This window comes from Psittacula echo (genome assembly GCF_963264785.1).
Source record: "Psittacula echo genome assembly, chromosome: 1".
NCBI lineage: Eukaryota > Metazoa > Chordata > Aves > Psittaciformes > Psittacidae > Psittacula > Psittacula echo.
This window is the reverse complement of record NC_137735.1, coordinates 134,212,666-134,236,880: the sequence shown is the minus strand read 5'-3', so window position 1 is coordinate 134,236,880 and position 24,215 is coordinate 134,212,666.

The following is a 24,215-nucleotide window of genomic DNA, read 5'->3' as shown; positions in this document are numbered from 1 at the left end:
TTAGAACAGGCCTGTGGGAACTTCCCAGTAGGAATTAAAAAAGACAGTTCACATGTATTAAAGCAGAACAAATGAGAGATATAAGACAGGCAAGGTTTGTAGAGATAAGAATAACAATCCTGCTAAGTACAAGTGATTTGCATTTAAATATCAGAAGCTAGACTGAGCAAATAGGAAAAAAAACATCCTCACCTTTTTTACCCGTGGTTAGTGTCAACCAGTGTAAAAGTAAATGATGACATGGATTCTTAACATTGTACTTACACATGAGAAAATGCAGCAGTACAAGTATTTGGAAATCCATTTCACTGATATTGGGTCATGCACTTTGACATATAGGTTGTAAACTCTCCTCTGGTCAAAACTTTGTTTATCTGAATTTATTCCATCACCTTATTCCACAGAAATTGTATGGAGAAATAATGGATAATGAACACACAGGAAAAAAACAGGCCCCTATTGGGCCTGCACAAAATCTCATAAAATTACTAGATAGGGTACATACACACAGCTTTTTGAATGTACATTTCGAATTCTTGTAATGGCATTTCCCACCCTGACATTCTAACTTGCACTGTTTATCCTTCCATCCTTACATTCTTTATCCTTCTGTTTGTACAAAACACAGAGCTTTTGGTTTATGCACTAAAGTTAACTGTCTCAAGATGTTCTGCAGGTCGGTTGCTCCTCAAGCAGAAGTTATGTGTAAGATCATTTTGCCACTCTCTTAGAGCCTGATGCTTAACATGGTCCAATCAGTTTATTTGTGAAAGTATCTATTTACCATTTTCAGTCAATCAAATCAAGATATGTTCATGACTTTGCTTCTTACAGTGGAATTGTGTTGATCACTTTGATCTCATAACTGTAACTAAGAAGCAGCTGCTTTAATGCTGTTTTGCCTTAAAATGAATTTTTGTTTATTACCTTCTAATTCTTACCTTGGATAAGAGATAAACTCAATGTATATTACAGTCCTTTACTGGGCAATTTATAATTTCAGAGATTAATTTTTAGCCTTTACCTTAAATACTTTGGTGGGTAAATATTCCACCTATGAAACTGATCTAATCATGCTGATTTGGTTCCTGTCCTGCCTTCTGATCTGCTGTGTGACTGTGTGAGTCATTCAGGCCCTAAATTGCATCTCTTTTTGCTGATTTGAATGTTGCTTCACATCACAGTAAATCATATTGAGTCCAAAAGAGCTGCAGCAGTAATAATAAACCCCTACTGAGACTACACATGCGAATAATGCAGATGACTGAAATATAAATGCTAGTGTCTAACTTAGGTCAACTTCAACATTTTCTATCTGCAAAGCAAATGCAATAATAGATCCTGTATGAAAACTGAGTTTTCGTTGGTTAGTGAATTCCTTGGAACTGTCACTTGTCCTTTCTTTTTTTTTAGCTGAAAAGAAGTGGGAAAACTTTGCAAGAGAAATGTTTCTCTTCTCTAATTCCATTTTCAACTTTCTCATATATGCTCATATAGTCTTAAAAATGTTCATAATAGGAAATTTCCAGTATTTCAGATGATCCCCAAACAAGGCTGAGAAGAGTTACCCAGCTCATTGGGCTTCACCTAAATTCAGATAGAGTCATAGTCTTTATCCAAATTTAGTCTAGAATCATAGAATAGTTTGTGTTGGAAGGGACCTCAAAGGTCATCTAGTGCAACCCTCCTGCAATGAGCAGGGACATCTTCAACTATATCAGGCTGCTCAGAACCAAATCCAGCCTGGCATATGAATCAATGTCAGAGCATATGAATCTGCAAGAGTAACTTCCCAGTTGAAGCAAACACCTAACTGTTCTTTCCATGCTGTGCTGGTTACAGATTAAAACCTTTCCTGTCATATTTTAGACCAATAAGCAGTTTAATTTTAAGAACATAAAGGAAAATGGGCTCTGGGCTGGCTGACTGTACCTTTCCTTCTATATTCTTACCTGTAACAAAGACCTCACTCTGTTATGAATATCTTTTATTACCTAGCAGAAAGACTGGGGATCTCAGCAACAGATTTCAGTATACATGGTATCAAGTGCATATTTTTTATCGTGAAGAACATCAGAATTTATTGTTGCTCTAGGATAATATTGACCTTGGCATCTCCTGAGTTAATATTTAACTCTTAGGTCAGTAGATCTGGATATTCACTCATTCAGAAGTCACTATCAACTTAATTGTTATTGGCAGGAGGTAAAAACCTTTGGTGGTTGATAATTAAGTATTTGTTGCTAAATACTATGAAAAGTATCACAGTAAAGACCTGATGCAGGTCTGCTTGGTTCTTCTGGAGGGATGCTCTGTTTGGTGGTGACAAATTCATCTTCAATGAACAACAGAATCCAGCACTCCCATTGGGAGTAACAGGAATATCATTTGCCCTGCACAGAGACAGAGAAGGATGACAACGATTCATCTGTTTCCATTTGGGCACTCATATTTATCCTGCTGTTTGGTATTCTTAACTTCCTGTGTAGTTCTATGATGGATAGGAAATGAAAATGGAGAAGGGAGAACCTTTCTGGGGCTAGAATCACTGCCTCTGTGATGATCAAACAGCTGATATAATGCCATATATTAGCAACTCCTACACAGTAGAAAAACATCAGTCCTTGAATGGCTTTTACACCAGCTTTATGAGTTAACAGCACTCGGGATGAAGTTAACAGTTAAACATGAGGCAACAGGCTGATCAAGAAGAAACAAAGATTTGGTTATATATAGATAAGCTAATATATATATTAACACACATAAACATTGCTTTTATAAATAGAAATCAATTAGTCTTCTCAGATGCCTAGCTATATTAATTAGTGTGATGGACGTATGAGTATGAATGCATGTAAACAATTTAGTTTTGGAATTAAAAGACATTTCTGAATTTAGACTGTGTCAATGTCGAACATATAACTGTACTGGCCAATTCAAGCTCTGACAGCACTGTGACCTTAATGATGTGATTAATGCTGATGTGATGTAAATGTAAGGTCTAACAAAAAGGGTATTCCAAGGATCATGTAAACTACGTAGGCAGTTAGAGTTTACAAGTGTAAATGTACGAAACATGGCTGTGGGGATAAAATAGTATGACTGAGAGAAAGGTTTTCCTGCAGGGTTTGGTTTTTTTTTAAGAGATAATATATCTGATATCTATTGTTCATATCCAGACAATAAGGATTTGAGTATAAGGGAAATAATCTCTATAATGGGTTTTTCTGCTTTAAACATTAGTTTTAATGAAATTTAGTCTACTTAAATCTTGCCTAAATTAGATTGAAGACACATAAAAATCCCTCAAAGAATCAACAGCAACCTAGTCTGTCTGTTCTACAAGAATATAGCACCAGTAGGTGCTTATAATATGCCCTTCTGTTTAGACTAAATAATCCCTAGATGCCTAATTGTAGCTGTTCAGTTGCATGGACTAGTAGCAGTGAGATGAGCTCCCAGATCCTGCCTGAGTGTGCTTTGTAGCCAGATGGGCACCCAGCTCTGGCAAAATACCCTGGGAATGTGCCAACATTAAAATAGGCAGCACTGCAACTAGTAATGATATACCGCCTTTTTTGTTTTATTATTTTTTTAACAGTTTAATAGCCAAGAGTTGTCCACCAAGAACACGGGTTCAGTGCCCATGCCTCATGGAGTCTTGAGCTTACATTACAGGATACTTAATGTTTCCTTCCTGTTGTGCAAAAATACAGTATTATAATAAATCTGACAGCTTTCTGTGTTTGTTTGCTGGGATTAACTTAATTAATGAATGGGTATTTACCTGCCCTATCATTAACAGTCAACAGAAGCAAAAGGCTTATGCAGCATGATAAAGAAAGGTGTCTGCTTTGAAGAATAGAGAGGACAACTTCCTTTCATCAGCCTCTAGATAGTGCAACAAATGCAGAACGTGAGGACTCAGCAGACATTTTAAGATGAGGTAGGACAATAAGCGATGGCTAAAATGGCATCAGTCTGCTGATGAGGTTAAGAAAACAGAATAGCACTGAATGTGTTACAGTTACCAGATGTGGTGGCACTTACTGAAATTGCCCTTGCACATCTGAAGCCATGTTTCCAGCACCTGAGGCATAATTCCTGGGATCACAATGCTCCTGCTCTTGTCTCTCTCATTACACTCACCTGCTCAGTACCGGTGGTGAGCAGAAACCTTTCCATACCTGACTGGCACAGTATTCTTGCAAATGGAAGTAATTACACCTACTCATTTTGGACAGGATTCCTAACAATGCTACAACTGTATTTATTTAACTCTGACATAGTAATTTGATGAGAAGAAAGCCTTCTTTCTCTCCAACTGGTGTGTCCAGAGCATTTCTTCAGCTGACATGGGAATGGCATGTTCTGCTAGCACAGAGCAAGTCTGTCTGCAGCAGTGGGGAAGCTCACAGTTACCTGGGAGTTAAGCACCTCACACTGCATTAGATCTGCCACAGCTGTCATTTATCATACAAGACTTTCATTATACCATGAGGGGCTGAATTCAGATTTTGTTATGTAAAAAGAACTGTTTTCAGCAAATCTTTTCAAACAGGAAGAACAGGTATCCAATTGCCTGGTCTCCTCCTAGACGTTTAGGTCCTGCTTTCTTGACTGACACTGGTTTGGCTTTAACAGGAGGGTGACAGAACAAGCTGATGCAACAAACTACATGTGCTCCTAGAATAATAGTGCTGTGGATTCAGATTTTCACTTTCTGGGTCACTGCTTTAATTACTGGACTAAATGCAAAAGACACAGAACATCAGTACTGGTCCATTAGGTTCTCATTCTTAAAGGAGAGCTGAGTACTCTAGATGACAAGTAGATGAATAACCTTGACACTTCTCGTACTCTGCATGGGCACTTCACTTTAGGCCAAGTGAGTTGTTTTCAACAGCTCTAGTGGGAGCACAGAAATCTGAGCCAGATATTTTAGGCATGATGAACTGCCCCCAGAGCCAAGTGTTTACCATTTTGTTGAGGTAATACTTATATTAGAAACTTCTGTGGGCGAGTAGGATTCTGCTTGGAAGGGATGTGACCAGCAAGCCAGCAAGCTCATATGTATGTGTACACTCCAGGAAGCAAAGGATTAACCAGATTTTAAGGAGGACATACCCTTATGTTAGCCTCATGAGACAGTCATTCAGCCACCAAGTTGAATCTCTGCTTTTCTCTGCTGACAGAACAGAAAGCAGATAGGACTCAGCAAATGGTATCTCCCAATCTTCAAAATCACCTCCTCCACTGAAGCTTGGTGGAAGCACTCATGCAGGAGTGGTTGGGTACTGCTGGGAAGCTTCTGTTTAAAACAAGTGTCAATATGCTGTTCTGGTTTGCTGTGTACTACTAGTGGTACCATTGTATTAATAAAACCTTTTGAAAGTGCTGTAAGCAATATGACTATCTACCATCATGTGTAGTTCTTCTCTATCCCCATGGAGAAACTTTGCACGTGTCTTTGAGGATTATTTAATAAGCAATATGCATGCTATGAAGTCTGTGCTTGAAAACAATGCTGAAGGTGTGTTTAGAAAGAAAAAAGCATAGGGTTTCTAATAGTACCATTGAATGGTTGTGCTGTGTGGCCTGAGCTTGCCTCTGGAGGTCCTGCCCTCCCAAGTGGTGAGCATTTGTTGGGCAGTTCCAGTCAGTATCCCCAACAGCAGGGCTACATGGTGCAATCTCTCACAAAGCTTGGAATGTGCTAGGACTAGGGAAATCTTTGATGCAAGGCTAATTTTGCTGTGTTGAGTGCATTAGGGAATATATTCAACAGGAGCAAAAACCTTTGAAGCTATTCCTAACGCAGATTCTCTCTCTGTTTGCAGGTAATGGAAGATGATCACATTCTGGAAACAGCCCTTCACAGGGTGGTCTGTCAGGAATAGTAATGCCTGGTGAAATCTGAACTTCCCAAGGAGCAAAATGTTGAAATGGCAGATTTAACAACAGAGGAAGTGTTGAAATAACACAGTGTTTCAACACCTTTTCTGTCACTGTCCTGAGTACCTGGCGTGCAAAGATAACAGCTGTTTCCAAGGCATTTGTGAAGATCTCTGGCTGTAGTTTTCCCTTATGGAGGAGTGAAAAGTGTGTGATAGTGGCAGGTTTTGAGTTTGTAGTGAAATCTGTTCTTGTGAAAAGCACCTGATCAGCAGAACAGAAGATGCACGTCTCTCTTGAGAAGACGGTAGGGTTTTGTTGCTGAGGCAACAGCGGTACATGGAAAACGTAGATTCAGCTTTTGACACCAGCACAGATTTTCTGTGTATCCTTAGGATCAGTTAGGCATTGACTCACTGAAGCAACTTGATGTTCCGATTGTGTGATTGATAGTATGTGTTTAAAGATGTGGTTAAACAAGGACTTTTTTCTGTCCACACACTTTATCTAGTTTATTTGTAAGCAGTGTAAGCTCCTCAGCACCAGAGCTGTCTCCCACTATGTGTTTGTGCAGATATCTAAAATAAAACTGGTCAGGTCCTGGTGTGCTATCATGAAACACAAATTAATATCAGCAGTAAAAATACTTTAAGCTTATTCAAGTTAATGTAAAAACTGCTTTGTCCTTTTAGGTGTTAGTTTTCCCTCTGAAAAGCCAAATTCCATGGTGAAAACTTCATTGAATATAACCTCAAACAAAATTTAGTGCCTAGATTGTCAGCAGATCCGCTGGATCAGGCCCTCCTGCTGCCAGGGCTTCACTTGTCATGGCTTGGAGAAGTCATGTGTTTGAGGGGGCTGGAAGTTATGTTTCCATGGTTATGTAGCTCCCGACTTTCTTTTAATATCCCAGACAAGAGATCTGTTAATGTTCACTACTGATAATTGGAAGTTAGAGAAAAAAAACCTCCCATGGGCTTTGGATTTTGTTCTGCACTGTGCAGAACATCAGGTGAAAAAATAGCAACAACTCATCCACGCAAACTAGGAACTTCTCAAACCCAGCAAAATGTGGCTTTTATGCTATTCCTTGTCAACAGCTCAAAAGTCAAGGCACCATTGTGCTTGTTTCAGCTGGGATGGAGTTAATTTTCTTCCTAGTAGCTGTTGCAGTGCTGTGTTTTGGTTTCAGTCTTAGAACAATGCTAATAACACACCAATGGTTTAGTTGTAGCTCTGTAGCACTTACCCTGATCAAGGACTTTTCAGTCTCATGCTCTGCCAATGAGGAGGAGCACAAGAAGCCGTGAGGGAGCAGAGACAGGACACCTGACCCAAACTAGCCAAAGGGGTATTCAATATCACAGCACGTCATGCCCTGCATATAAACTGGGGGGAGCTGGCCAGAAGGGACTAATCACTGCTCAGTGCTTGCATCGCATTCCAGGGACCCTAATAAAAATAGGCAGTATGCCTCTGAATAATATATTAAGAGAGGCTTTTATTCATCTTCTCTGTGTCAAGATCCTTATTTTTTGTGGTTGATTGAACAGTAATTGATGTTAATGATCAGAACATCAAGTTACCAATATGGCTCACAGGGCTTTTAAAAGTAGTGCTGCATGGTGATTCAATGTTAGTCTCAATTATCTTTTCTGTGCTAAAAGGGTAGATACAAATGAAACAAATTGGCTTTGTGTATATACTGAGTTTTACAGTTTCTTGAGGAAAAAGGTGTTCTCAAGATCTGAAAACCTATTTTTAAAAAAGCAATAAAAACAAATTCATACAAACAAGTTAGCAACTTTTATGATTCCATATCAGAAATATTCTTGGATGAGAAGCCTTAAAGAGTGTGAAAATACATTCTGAAAAAGTAATATTGTAAAAAAGAATGAAGTACTTGCCAAAGATCATAATAGCTGATGGCAGAAATAGAATTGTGAAGATCTGATTTGTGCTTTGAATGCCATTACATTCCCTGGTGATCTTTAGCATGTCACTTAGGTGAAAATGTTCACACATTTCTCCTTGATTTTTCAGAGGAAAACTTAAGCTAGAGTTGTTCAGCAGCCGCAAGAATCAAACCTCACCTTTACATGGAGATAGAAATCATATTTGAAAAGTGTACTTCATGCATCTGATTTTAGACAAACACATTCGATTTTATTACATACATGTCTGAGGATTCTCCAATAATGGTGAGTAACAACTGGCAATAATGGGTCATTTTCAAGTGTAACAAATTCTTTTCTGCTATGCACTGCAGTGTTTGTATACAAGGAGTTACAGAAGTGCAAAATGGTATTTGATATCATACTTGTTTCAAATTACTCTATCATAACATTATAGGAATTCAGAAATGAAGATCCAGCTACTCTTTTAGGGTTCAATTTGACAAAGTGCTTAATTTTTAGCCTACAAGCTTTATAATTAAATTAGTGGTTTTAATGATAGCCTTAAGTAATACTGATCATACATAGCAATTACAGGGGTGATGCAAATGCAGGTTTTGGCTTGTGAAGAATGTACTATATTAAACTTATATTTTAGTAGTGATATAAAATGACCATTATCAGAGCCTCATTTAAAAGTTGCTGAAAGTGTTTTAAGTAGAAATAGAAACGTTTATGTTGAGCAGAGTAAAGGAGACAGATCTTCAAATGCTAATTCATAGGTAGCTACCCTAGGCTCATAGTGTTGTCTTAAAACTTACACTGACATAACAGTGCTCATGCGTGACCATTGAAAATGTTTAGGAACTTAAAATATTACAGTTTATTAGTCTTCAACAAGAAAAGGAAACCAGTATTCTCATTTGTGTGGTATTGAGGCATTGCACATCATGTGTAAATATCTCATTTATCATTTTAATACCTGCTATTTCCAGACCTATGTGCCATCTGAGCCTGTATGGAGTTTAGACGCAATGTCTCAGGGTAGGGCCTTTACTACTTTTCCATGAATCAGGGATGCCAGATCAATAACTGTGTGTTTAAAACAGTCACATTTTAATCAGTGTCTCAGCTGTGCAGGTGTGAAACCCTGAACATATTACGACATTATTTCCCCAAATGATAAAATTCTGCTTGAAAGAAATCTTGAATTTGTAAATTTTCTCTTTCTTATTGTGTTTGATGGCCTTAGGAGTGCTAAAATGATCATCTCAAAGGAAGAAATGGTTACGTGCCATGTTACATGATAACAATGCTACCAAATGTCACAGCACCTTCTGAAGACAGGATGGGCCAAGAGTTAAGGAAAGGGGCATCTCTAGGCTGCAGTTTCTGACAGATAATGCAGGAAAATAATTGCTTTTAAGTCCAGTCACTAACGTCCATTCCTTCTAAAAGAAAAGACTGAAGTTATGTCTGGGGCAGATGCATAGCTATGATGTACATGTTGAGGTTTAAGATTTATTCCAGTCTGAGACCCTGAAAGAAATATTACCCTAAAAAGTGAAGGTGGGGTTGAAGACATGTGAAGCTGCAAAGAAGGGTACTCCAGAGGAGATGCTTAAGCTGTGACGTGGGTCCCCTATCAAGCCTTACTAATGTTCTCCTGCTGAAAAGAATTCACTGTGATAGAGCTGACGCTGGGAAGACCTTGTCTTGCATTGTCTCTGAAAAGCAAGTTGATAAATCTCAGAAATGAAAAGATATAATCTATTAAATTTTCAACAGGTAGAGCAGAGTTAGTTCCCCACCTCAAACTATTTGCAGTTTTGAATTCTGGTTGTTCTCGTAAGAGACTGAGCTTGCAGTTGTGACTTTTCATAACGAGGGTGGAATTGGACCTGACTCTTATTCAGTCATAAAATCACATAACCGAACACTAATCTTTATTTTTGCTCAGTTATCACCTAGTTGCAGGGCTCAGTGCACACACATGAACGTTCTCCTAGGGACAAGGCAGTGATGGGCAGAAAAGTGGGACTGCCCTGTTCAAGAGGGAACATGGGAAGCCACTTCCACCCTTTGTGCTTTAAGAGAAGGTAGGAACAGCTGTATGAGCTCAGATCTAGGTGCCACATGGCCCAGTGCAGTATTTGCAGCAGTGGACAACTCTTCATTTCTTGGACACACATCAGAGCTAGAATTACATATGCTCTCTCAAGTCTAGTGATTTTTTTATTGAGGTATTTCATCAACCTCATACTGAAGAGAGACTGCTAGCACACATCTATTAGTACCAAGTAGAGAGTAGCTCTGATTGGAGCTGAGTTAGCTATTCAAGTAAGAAGCTTGTAAGGTGCTCTAGGGTTAGACAGGATTTATGAGATACAGCTATCTCCTATGGGTCCTATTATGTTTAGGTGGTTCTTTGCTGACATAATTCTTATTACTGGCACCATTTTTAATTTCTCTGAGGATAAGGAGCCAAAGAACATAAACATTAGGAACTTACAGTGCTTGGTGGTACAATGACTATTTTATTTTCCCTTGGAACAAGATGTACTCCCAATGAAACATCTTAAACCTGATAATAAATATCCTGTTTCATAACACAGGCATTAATTACTTCTTCAAATGAGCAGCTCTAAAGTCCAAGTACAGAGATGTAGTTCTGAATCAAAATGTAACACTCACTTCTTTGAAGGAGACCAGAAGTAGGTTAATGAGTGACAAGGACATAATTTACAAAGAGAGAAGCATTGTTTAAGCTGCTCTGAGAGAAGAAACATTTTCTAAGGCCAAATTCACCCGAGTTTTTAAGTACTGATCAACAATGAAGAATTGTGTTCAATGAGATTTCACATGGTTAAAGTGAGAGGCTTTTTAATCACCTGGTTGAGTTGGAGTCAAGAATTACTTCTTAATTAGTATCATAATAAAGAGTTCAAGAAAAGCATAAGAAATACTTTTTTACTAGTCAAGGAGGGTCTTGAATGACAGATGCAGAAGCCAAAGTAAAGTCCTGAAATCCAAAGAGAAGATGGTGCAAATTACAGTCTAGAAGGAAACACATGAACTAAACAAATAAATTTATTTTTAATTGAGGCAAATTTGTGGATATTTTAGAACCAATAAACATCAATTTGTAAAATAATTATTTACTCATGTCAGTCACAATAGACTTAATCAAGCTGTTCATAGAGCTCATGCAGTCCATAAAGCTTTGTTCTTTCCTGAAAAAGCTGATTCTGGGATGCTTACCAAAAAGAAGGTATTGAAAAATGTCAAAAATACTTCATGCAGAAATCTAATAAAATAAATCATAGAATCATAGAATAGTTAGGGTTGGAAAGGACCTTAAGATCACCTAGTTCCAACCCCCCTGCCATGGGCAGGGACACCTCACACTAAACCATGTCACCTAAGGCTTTGTCCAACCTGGCCTTGAACACCACCAGGGATGGAGCATTCACAACCTCCCTGGGCAACCCATTCCAGTGCCTCACCACCCTCTCAGTAAAGAACTTCCTCCTGATATCCAATCTAAACTTCCCCTGTTTAAGTTTGAACCCGTTACCCCTTGTCCTGTCACTACAGTCCCTAATGAAGAGTCCCTCTCCAGCATCCTTAGAGGCCCCCTTCAGATACTGGAAGGCTGCTATGAGGTCTCCACGCAGCCTTCTCTTCTCCAGGCTGAACAGCCCCAACTTTCTCAGCCTCTCTCCATACGGGAGGTGCTCCAGTCCCCTGATCATCCTCGTGGCCCTCCTCTGGACTTGTTCCAACAGTTCCATGTCCTTTTTATGTTGAGGACACCAGAACTGCACACAATACTCCAAGTGAGGTCTCGCAAGAGCAGAGTAGAGGGGCAGGATCACCTCCTTCGACCTGCTGGTCACACTCCTCTTGATGCAGCTCAGGATACAGTTGGCTTTCTGGGCTGCGAGCGCACACTGAAGCCGGCTCATGTTCATTTTCTCATCGACCAACACCCCCAAGTCCTTCTCCGCAGGGCTGCTCTGAATCTCTTCTCTGCCCAACCTGTAGCTGTGCCTGGGATTGTTCCGACCCAGGTGTAGGACCTTGCACTTGGCATGGTTAAACTTCATCAGGTTGGCATCAGCCCAGCTCACAAGCGTGTCAAGGTCCCTCTGGATGGCATCCCTTCCCTCCGACATATCAACCGAACCACACAGCTTGGTGTCATCGGCAGACTTGCTGAGGGCGCACTCAATCCCACTGCCCCTGTCCATCAGTTTCGTAGCCCCATCATAGAAGGCCACCAAATTGGTCAGGCAGGATTTCCTCTTAGTGAAGCCATGCTGGCTGTCACCAACCACCTCCTTGTTTTTCATGTGCCTTAGCATGCCTTCCAGGAGAATCTGCTCCAAGAGTTTGCCAGGCACAGAGGTGAGACTGACTGGTCTGTAATTCCCCGGGTCATCCATTTTCCCCTTCTTGAAAATGGGGGTTATATTTCCCTTTTTCCAGTTGTTGGGAACTTCACCTGACTGCCATGATTTTTCAAATATGATGGCCAGTGGCTTAGCAACTTCATTCGCCAACTCCTTCATGACCTGCAGATAGTCCACAATCTCACGATATTTTTTCATCTTAAAAAATTAGAAAAGTAATTTTGTTCTCTAAATAACTGAAAAATTATGGTTCAGCAAACAATAAGGGAAAATTCTCTATTTTTTTTAAACTTTATTTGAAAAAAGATGGAAATCTGAATTTCATTAAAACCCACATTTTTTTCTGGTGATATTTTCCTGTTGAGAATGCTTCTTCTGTAACAAAAGGTTATTCAATATCAAAGCAATTTAAGCACCTTCCCCCTCCCACATATGTAAGACCCTTAATGACCCTTATTTTTCTATATCACGTCTCTATCTCAGCTATGCAACATGATTTCTCTCATGTCTCTGATCTCCCCTCATTCTGAGACACCAGAACTATCCATGTCCCCTTTGGTGTTCCATAGGTGACACTGTCAAACTGAGAGCTGTCTTTGATACAAAACAAGCCTGGATAGAAACTTTAAATTAGTCACTGTTAGCTGTTTAACAGCTTGATATATGCATCTTGATTTGAAAGCTGATTATGTAGGCTTATGTGTGTCTGCAATATTTGTGCCTCCATGTTTGATCTTTGTCATCTGTGGTTGTTTTACATATGCAAAATCTAAGTGAATGATTTTGATTTACATTATGCTTAGTCTCTAAGTAAAAAAAACAAAGAGATACAAATATATTTTTTCAAAACCAACATAAATAAATTACATATATCTTATCTTCAACCTTTAGCTGGCACACCTGGGACTGTTAAATCTTCTTAGCTCTTTTCCAAAGCCAGAGCAGCACCTTTGGCTGCTGCTGTGGTTCTATTGATAACAGAGCTGATCAATGCAGTGCCCATCTCTGCTTGCTCTGTTCCTGTACAATGCTTTGTTATGGCAGCATAACTTTAACGGAGCACATGGTTTACCAGATCAGGAGCTGATAACCTGAAACAGATAATTGGTTTTGGTTGGCTGATTGCTGGGTTTTCTTTTGGAGTTATTTTGACTGTGGCTGTACTTCATCACCAAGGTCAAAGCCCTGTTCACAGAGCAGTTGCTGTTCATAAGCTGGTAATCAAGTGCAACTGAGGAGGAGATGGTGTTACACTTAGAGTTTGGATTATGGGCAAAGAGGAAGCACACTACATATATGTAAAGCCAAAAAGTTAGTGTTAGTATAATGGAAAGCTTAACTGGGAATGCTCACACTTGCATTTCTCCTCTGAACTTACAGTCAGCAGCTTTGTGCTGCTGGAGAGGGTAAGGCTGTAAGCCAACTGCCTCCAGACTGCTTCGCTGGGAAGGATCCAATGTTGATGTTTCTGGTTTCTTTCTCTTTACTCTACCCATGTTTATACATCTACTAACACACATTTGCACCTTCTCCTTTATTCATTGTACTGCAACTCCATGTTATATCCAAACTTACTATCCATGGTGCTCCTTATGTTAGATTTTTGTCTCTGTTAGGTTTTGTCTCTGTTACTGTTAAACCCAGTTTGGTCCAGGTCCAGGTCTGCATTGCTGCTAGTGAGGGGTTTATAGCTGTGGGCACCCCAGTGTCAGCCTGTGCCCCATCTCTTCTTATCCCAGGCTGCATGTTGCCTTTCCGTGCCTCAAAGTCTCTGCTATTGTAGTAGGCTGGTATTGTTCTACACATCGTTTTGGAGCTGTAAATATCTCATTCTACACAGAATAACTGCTTGTTACAGCTATCTTTGTAAAACCGTGGTTGTACCACACAAAGATAAGCAAAAGTAAAGCAAATTAACTGCAGACACTTTAGGGCTGCAGGCAGGTCAGGAAAAGTTCAGGCAGAGCAGACCTGGCAAGCCTCAGTCCTTTGACTTAGCAATGTCAATACTGTATTGCAAGACTATGAGGTAACAGTGGTGAGCAGGGAGTGAACGGAGAAGCTGCTGGGTGAGGGGCTGTTGAAGCCAGCTCTGTGCAAGAGAAAATTTCCATGACACTTTGTTTTTAAATCTAAGACTATCTGTTATAAAACAGCCTGGTTTTACACCTATCTGTTATAAAACATAGTAGATGTTCTGCAATTAATTTAGGTGCTAGTGATTTTGCATCAGCTCTTACAAATTGGATGTGTCCTAATTTCTTACTAGAAAAGCATTTAATACAGATGGAAAAAGGTGTGAATTCATTGGAGAGGCAGCTTGAACATCTTCTTTCAAAGCTCTCTCTCTGAGATGCATGTTCCCACTCTGTCTTGTGACAGCACCAGCCGTCACCCAGCCAACAAAAGCAGGGACTTAATCCAGCTTATCCCACCAAGGTGAGGGACTCAGCTGAATCAAGTCCCCGACCTGGCTACTAGCTCAGTTACAAGAGCTTGTGTGATCACAGACAAGGTCGGTGGAGTAATTGATCAGGGTCAGGGACAATGATGGGAGTGCTTGTTCTGGCAGGTTCTTAAACTGCTGTGATGCTCCACCTAAAGCTGAACATGAAGGTATCGAGGATGACTTTTTGGCTACCACTCTATTTCACAGTAGGTACACTACTACCTGGAGACTTACAGGCACTTTTAGCAGAGTTTCTTCATCATATATATGTTGTGCATATATAAATACACAGCTATGTCTCCTTTCCACTGTTTCTCTCCTTTTTTTTCAGGACATGACATATTAAAGCTGGCTGGAGGCCTGTTTGTTAGCAACAAATCAAAATATAGAGGCTAGATGAAGGAATAACTGATTTTGTCTAAAATATAGCATGTGAGTTCAAAAATGCAAAAAAACCCCACCAAGGGTGGATGAACTTTGCATTAACTAAGGCTTCTCCATAGCACAAATCAAAGACAAATGGGATATGAAATGTGAGCATTAAAAAATGTTCTGGGCTGCATGCTAAAAATAAATTATCTTTTAAAGATATAACTATAAATAGATGCTATTTTGAACCACTGTGTAAGTGTTATGGGATTATTGCTCAAAACTCATGTTGCCGTGTAGAGGATCAAATATTCTTTAAATGGCTCTAGTGGTCTAAGTAAAGGACTAATGTGTGAGGAAAGCACATCTCCAAGCGAGATGATTCTGAGTCAGCAGCTCACTGAGTCTTAAACACTAAGAAAAGCACAGGCCTGTGCTCCTCCTATGATGACTGCTGGGTGTAATGTACAGTGTTATGGGACAGGCTGAATTTCCAAAGAAGAATGCCATTAAGACTGTCTATTATTTCCTTTGGAAACTGGAAATGTGAAGTATAACTATTAGCAAATATAATGTGGTGTTGTGGTTTGCATCATAACTGTGCTGTGGCGAAAGCACTTCAGCTGTCACTCTTCCATTAACAAACACAAGGAGATCATTTCAAATATACTTCATTAAAAAAATTCTACAGTCTTAGCAACCTTGGCAATGAAGGGTCAATGTAGCAGTGTTGTGCTCTTCTGTGCAGGATCCTGCTTTAGGAGATTGATACATGAGACGCAGCTTTTGGTAGTGAAGCACAATTTGAGAGCTACTTTTCCCCTCTGTCAGTGCCAGGTTTGACCATTTATCATGCTGTCCTGGCACAATCATCTGTTTTCAGTTGTGCCCATTGAACTATTTGTAGTGGCGTGCCATAGAAAGGTGCATGGAAACTTGGCTTAATAAAAAAACCCAACAACTCTTTTTTTTCTTGGAGTGATGTCTTAGACCAGATGCCTTTCATGAGCCTGGGCCATGAGCAGTTACCCTTGCACAGTTGTGCTACACTGCTCTGAAAACAGAGTTATCAGTGGCAGGTTTTCATTTCTATTTGGCAAATGCTTCCTCCTTCCCTTTTAATCCTTTCAGAAATAATATATTTTGCTTCAGCTAGGGTTTTTGTGCGCTTGTTTTACCAGTAAATTTGGTTTGGTGAAAGAATTTTTAATATAATCAGAAGGATCAATGAAATCGAGCCAGTGGCAAAACACTGGAGGATTAAATAAGCTTGGGCTTTCACTCAAAATAGTTGTTAGCTCTGTATTATTATCATCATCACCATCATCTATTCTAAACTCTTGAATAATGTATGCCATAAGGCTTTCCTGAATAAATTTTCTTGAATGAAATGTTCTTTTTACAAAAGAAACCAAAAAAAGCAAACAAAATCCAACAACCTGACAATATACCTACCTAACAATAATCTTGTTAGGTTGTCGCAGTGGTTAATTATGCCTCTTCTCAGAACTGTCACCTTCTTTTATTTCTGAATCTGAACCTTCCTTGTTTCAATTCGCAGTCACTGGATCTTCTTTTATCTTTATCCACAGGGTTGATGAGCCAGCTACAATCAGATTGTTACCCAAATTAGAATTTACAGCCATAATTAAATCACCATTTTTTTAAAAACCTAAATGGATTCAGAGCTTTGAAGATTTCATTATAGCAATGATTTTCAATCCTTCAAATGTCCTGAACCCTCTGTTCTGTAGTTCTTCAATCCTACATGGCAGGAATAGACATAAACTATGAACAGTGGTACTGCTACTAAACCACTGATATAATCTCTCTACACAAATCCAGTATTTTCTCCATGTACATCAGAGAATGATATTAGTCCTTTCACTCAGCGCACCTTTGAAAGCAATCAGATAGGTGTTTAACAATGATTTCTCCTTTCTAACTTGCTGTTACTTGTAGAGCCAGAAAGACGGAACATTTTCTGCTTCTGGAACTTGCTTTCTGCCTTCTCTGAGAGCACAGCAGCGTTACATGAAACAGGTCTGAACTGGAGATTTCCTGAAACAGCATCCCACAGTATAAAAGTTATATTATCTCCAAAACTTTATTTCAAAGTATGATGACTTGAAGAAGAGTAAAATGGGCAGAGTAGTTGCAGAAAAAGAGAGAGCAGTTAAAGAACAGAGAAGGATGAAGGAAATCAAGGCAGTCAAACAAGGGTTATCTATGTGCCACTTCATAAACCCACACAGAGAGATTATATACCTTTCCTGTACTTCCTTTTCTATTCCTTTATGCGCTGCAAGCTGCAGATTGCCTAATATATTACAGGCAACCGTAAGCATGACTATCTATCTCTAGACTTCATTTCTACACTTCTTTTGACTATTTGAAAAACCAGAGATGAACACAAATCTTCATCTTCTCAATCCCTTCCAAATATTTCACACAGAGTAGCAACAGGAGTTACTATTTGCTTATGTTATTTTTAGGATTATATGTTTTATTTATATAAAATATATATTATATATTATATAATTTTATGTATTGTAGGAGTTATTACTTGCCTCTACTTTTCCAGTCCAATGTGGCCACAAGAATGCAGAGTAGGAGTAACATGTTTTGTAATTATATGAAATTCATTTCCATTTTCATTTCCTAGGCCTGAGAGTGCTGTGTTGAAATCCTGGCAGACTGTTCTGGTATGCTTTTCTGCTCTGGAGACAAGACAGTTTTTAATGCAATGGCATATAACTATCCAGCTCCTGGAAGCAGCCTGCTTCAGCAACTGCGATCAGGTACTAGCTTTGATTCTTGTGCTGTCTCCTGCTGATGAGCTTGGCCTTGAATTTGAAATAGAAGTGATAGACAGATGTGACTGAAGAGGCCATGGAAATTTTGCATCTTACATTTTGAAGACAGTTTTTCTTCTTCATTTGGCTACTGGTGTTGTATTACATATCATTTAGTGCAATCATTCTGGGTCTCTCAATATGAGTTGTTCCAGGCCTGATCTACGTGCCGCTCTTTGGACTGTTCATCTACTTGACATCTTACACTCAACGGATTAAAAACTAGAGAAGGTCTGTGGTGTGGATTCATAGGTTTCTTCCTTTCCTGGTTAAAGCCCTAGCTATCAACCTGCTTTTTCTAGATTTTTTCCTGACTGACTGCATAGCATCCTAGTTTTGGCAGAACAGAGTATATCCTTGCCTGGTAATGGCCATCTGTAATAGAGATTCCAAGACTGTGTACCCATCAGTTGAGATGCAGTGTATTGTGACAATGCAGCCTTTTTATCTCTATGTTGTTAGAGAAAGTCATCTTCTCCCTTTTAGTATGTAGATTGCAAGCAGAGGCCAGTAAATATTACCAGTCTTGTGCTCCATCTCGTGTATTGGCGTATATTACGCAGCAAAGAGGTCAAATTAGTCAAAAAGATGTCATCCTGGAAATGAGCAGTGGCAGAGCTTCATGTGCTTGGTAACTTAAAAATGAAAACCTGAGGCATTATAGAGCTTTGGCAATTGCAGAATTAGGCAGCATTTAAGCGCAGAAGTCTCAAAACCCTGGATTTGAAGATCTGCTCTTAAATCTCATCTAAATCCATGTATTGCACCTACATCCATTGTGGGGCCAAGACCTTGGCTGTTAAAGCCTCACAGAAAATGACTGCATTGTTTTATAAGTCAAATAGGATTTTGGTCCCCAGCCCTAAAAACATAGATTATCATTGAAAACAGGACCTGTTCTGTTCTGTGACTGCTATTTTATAAACAAACAATAAAACAATTATTATGCTTGTACATATAAAGCAATATTATTTCAACTTTTCAATACACTCCTATTAAAAACATGCAAGGGATTGATAATCTGTCTGGTTTTATAACAATGAAAAGTACATGCTGTCACTGCTGTGAAATGACATGCAAAAATTACTAGTGATATGCTGTATTACAATTAGGTGTTAGAATTAGTACAATCCATAATCAAATATGCATGGAGAAGGAAGTAATATAAGTCAGACATGTCAGTATCTGGGAAAGTTTCAACTTGCTTTATTCAGTAGAATAAAGTAGAATAGAATTTGTGCATGATTAACCAAGAAGCTGGGAATTGTAGAAAAAGTTCTAGGATTGCAGGGCTCAAGCAGCAGAGGACAGTAAGAATTGCATAATCAGCATGATTTTTCTGGAAGAAAATGTCTTCCAAGATGTTAACAGAGCTTTTAGAAGGAAGGATACTCTCAATATGATAGATGAACCATGTTTTGGCAGGAAATCTTCAGTAAGTTATGCTTAAAGTGAGGGAGTTCTCAATATTTTAGAAGTGTTAAAAGAGGTGAGTACAGGAATGCATGTTATAAATTAAGATGATGCAGAGGGAAGAAAGAAGAAAGGTAGTGAATAGTGATAGCTGATAAGATGAGCACTGCCTAGAGTATGTGCAAACTGGGTATATACTGGGGTGAGACTAACCCAAGAAAGAGGATGGGCCCAAATGAAACCCAGAATCATGGAACAGCTGAAAAAAGTAAAAAAATAATAGAAGTGAAGAATTTTCATGAATTGGGATCAGACAGAGCTGAGGAAGGGAAGAAAGGGAGTAGTCCTACAAGAAAGGAAAGGAGGACAACATAAAACAAAGGTGAAAGCGCTGATCTTGAGTTCTGTGAGGAACATAAACAGTGAAATATTGTTTGTGTAAGTACCAGACTGGACATATACAGAGAAAAGACACTAATGCAATGCAACAAAACATTACTGGTGAATGAAGTGAAACAGGACATTACAGGGGTGTCAGAAATATGACAGAATAGAAGTTTGTCAGGATAAGAATGATTTGTTGAAGATAGGAATGAAGATACACATGGTAGGTAGTTTTGCGTATTAATCATACAACAACCTGGAGTTTGTGACAACACAGGTAAAACAGAATTTCTCTAGGTCATATTGCTTTGGGGATGGCAATACTAAGAATCTGCAATAGGCCTCCAGGATAGGATCCATTAAGATAACATTTCTGTAGAAGAGAGTAATGCCAGGTGTAGTAGGTTTGGCTCAAACAAACTGTGTAGTCTGGTACAGTAACTTATGGCAACTTGCAAGACAAAGAATAGTTTCTGATAAAGAGACCAGATATGGAAAAGTGGATTGAAACAGATAGAAATGAGAGACCTGATTAATCAAAACAATCAGAGAATTAACAATCTGAGCATACTCATAGACGCTTATTTGTAAGTGGAACTGCATGGCAGTGGTTGTTTAGCTTGCAAGAAAACAATTGACATGGTTCTTGACAAAGTGATTGAATAAAGGGAAATCCAGTTACTGCTCAGTGTGGGCTGAATCCATGTCTGGAGAAGTTAGAGAACAGGCTGGTAGGAGAAGCATGTCCTCGAAGTGAAGGTTGACACCAGCATCTGTCATCTCCCATGTAGTTTTAGAAAATGAGTGATGAATGTTCCTGTTCATTTCAGGTGGAAGCAAAGTTTCCACGCTCAGGCTGGAGGGAAAGGATAATGTGCAATGCATGATATGGGAAAGAACTCATACATAAAGTTTCAAAGTTGATAGCAAGAAATTTTGTTGAGTCTGTCTAACTAGGGATGGTACAGCAGTGCGAACAGTGTTGCAGTAATGATATCTGAGAGAAGCAAAAATATAGTCTTGAAAACTAGAGATCTGTCAGTTTGACCTAAGTATAATGAAAAGCTTTTGAACAAGCTTGGAAGAGGAGAATAATTAAGACATAGAGATAAATGAAAAATGGGATTAAATGCAATATTGGTTTATGAAATCAGATCAGCCCAAACTAATTTGCCATATTTCATCTACTTGGTGCCTAATTTTCTAGAAAGAGAAAATATAGTGAATCTCATCTCTTGGGATTTCAGTAGAATGTTTGAAATTTCTAGGAGAGCTAAGAAGCACATTACATGTCCAGCCTCCCATTTAAACATGTATTTCTGAGTGGAATGAAACCCAGATATGACTTACTTAGGACTGTGCATAGTATTTTAAGAGCTGACCACAGGTAGAAGCCAAGAAGTAACCAGAGCTCATTTTGTCTATTTCTTTAATCTTCCAAGGATGAATTGTACCTGGCCATGCCTACTTGAGTACATCTATGTAACCTAAATGCTCTGTAAGACCTTTTTCTTAGTTTGACTTGTGTTTTGATTTCCTTGAGGAAAAAGTTTAGTTGTCTGTCAAAAATTAACTTTTTTCGGGAAAGGCACAGAGCAGAGAAAGCATGGAAGTTTTGCTCTTCTTTGAATCATCTGCATTCTTCCAATTTAATATGTAATTCCAATGTAATGTGCAATTTTGTATAGAATCTGCTATATATATCTTTCATGATGTATCTTTAAAAGCAGCTGCTATGCTCTCCTGTGGCTCTCAGAAGTTTTCAATAGTTGCAGGAAATCATGTCCTCTGAAAATTTAACCTTAAATGTAATTACTGTTTTTTATATCCTCTAATTAGTCAGTTTGTTCTACAGTTATGTTACCTGTCAAGTATTATGTGGGTATTTGCATCTGAAACTAAGAAGTATTTCAGAAAAAAGCATTTTCCCTGTGACAAATATGAACAGACAGGGGGAAATTATTTGGCTTGTGTTTGTTGCTTTGTCAGTGGCATATCTTCTTTGGATTTGCTTGTCAGGTAGTGCAGCATTTTTGATTGCTACATTAGTCTCCCTCACTCTAGCATCCTCTGATGCAGTGTGAGCTGGCTGCTTACTCCATGCAAATTTGCATTTCACTATTGTAGCCAGCTCCCCAAATACTGATTGCTGAAGCTAAGATAAATTAAATGAAAACAGCTTTTCTAAATGCAATTCTTGTAATAAATCAATGCCAACTCCACTTTTTCTGGGGTTCGTATTGTGAACTTTCCTGCTTTATTTTGTGAGTTTTCAAGTGCACTATTTCTGTGCCTGAGACCTTCTAGAAGTTAACCTTGTCTTTCTCCCATGTGTTAAAATTCAGCATCATAGATCTTGATTTATCCTAGGTGAGAATTGTAAAGAGTTTGGAGTCACTGCACAATCATATAAAGCGTTAAGTTTCTCCAGATGAGTGTTGTAGTTCAGCAGTTCATCATTTTCTACCCTTTTACATCCTGCAGCTCTACTATGAGACTTCTATTTTCACATTATTTGCAAATCACACTGTCACTTGCAAATGTTCAAAAATTGAGATCTACTTACTCCTGTGTGTCTCTGCCATCTAGATGCCTTAGCCACATCTATGACAACTGTGGAAATGCTGTTTGTACTCAGATGTCTCAACAAAGATCTTTCACCAGCAGATTAAGCAGGCAAAGCTTGTAATTTACGTTAATTTGAACAGACACCTCTGAAACATAGAGGATAGAATAGTATCAGACTTGCAAATGTAAATCTTCAACAGCTAACAATGTAACAGGAGTAGATTTTAACCTTTTCCAAATGAGATGTCATTTCCTGCATGTAAAAACAGAGCATATGTGCAATACATGCACCAAGGTGAGTGATATAAATGGTAGTGATTTTAAATATCATTTAAAGTCAACAGGCATTAATTTAAATAATGTTTATCTTTTTTCCCAAAGATATTCTGCAAAATAAACTCTGTTCTAATTAGCTGTTATAATTTGATAAATCTAATGAAGCTATTTGCTCAGTGAAAGATGCATGTCTGCTCCATATTTGTCTAAGCTGTTATAAAACTACACACATTTATTGTGTTTCTTAGTACTTATGGGTTTATTATACTGCAAATCAGTGACTAGTGAACTCATTATTTAGCGGGTAATTTATCTTTTCAATTATTATTTGTCTGAAGTTGCATTTGAATGGAAATTCAGTTAACTGATACTCAAAATGAACAAAACGATTATTTTGGTATTGTTTACTGGGGAAATAAAACTCCAGAAATTGCAAAAAAGGCTCCAAAACAAGCTTTAATGCAAAATTAATTAATGTATTAAATGAATAAAGCACTAACATTACCAGTAAATTCATTAGTTTTGCTAACCATGTTATTCAAGTTTTTAAAATGAGTAAGTCTCATCACTTCACACCTCATTATTTACAAATTGAAACTGGAAAATGAACTTTCCTCCTTTTTCAACATGCTCTGGATCTCACAGCTTTGCTTCAGCTCAGCAGTAAAATAAGTCAGTCAAAAAAAGTGAGACAAAAAATACTCTCATGGATCTTCATGAACCACAACTATTGTGAAAACTTAGCGTAGCGACTTCAGTATACTAAGGTTTTATTTTTTAGTCAATAAATCCCAGCTCTTCATGCTCTGCTCTTATTTTTTTTTAACTGTGATGAAAAACCTGTACTGCTTAATTGAATGAAATGATGTTACAGGGTCATGAAAGAATCAGAATATAAATTATAGGGTTTTTTAAAGGAAAAAATACTTCATTTACATTTGAGAATCTTCATCTTATAAAATGGGTCATTATCTGGAGTGATCTAATATGCAAACCTGTGCTTACTGTGTGTGTACGTATCTGTGTAAATAATCATTGGTTATTTATGCTTTTATGGTACAATTTAAAAGTTATTCTATTCAATAGCTACTTCATTCCTTGAAAAGCAGCCTATTCATTGGACTTGCACAATCAGCTGACAATATTTTAGGAATTTTACCAGGACACCAGATGATCAAAGAAAACCTGTGATACTCATTTTACATTATAAAGCATACCTTATCCCACAGAAGCCACTGGAAGAGGAATGTCCATTGGAAAGGGAATGTAGGACCTTACTCTAAAGAAAATCTAAGGTGACTGATAGGACATGAAGGTACAGGAGCAGCACCTAATCTAGGCATGGAAAGCAAGGGAGATTAGTTGTAGTAAAGGAGAGGGCAAGACAGCTACTTTTTTGTGGAAAAGTGGAAAAGCTGTGAGGGATAGAGCTAGGAAAAGTAATTGAAATGCACAACCAAATGACAAGGAACAGGAATGGGAAATGATAGAAAGGAAATGTGTATACTGGGGATTAGAAGAATGAAAAGATATCCTGTTGATTTACGGAATAGAGCTTCACAACTCACAGACAGTTATAATGCTTATATATTATAATGTTTATTGCAGCGCAGGGTGAGAGGCGGATTGCTCCTCCTAACTTGCAGACTGAGAGCTCAACAAGCTGGATATTCATTATACACAAACATACATATTC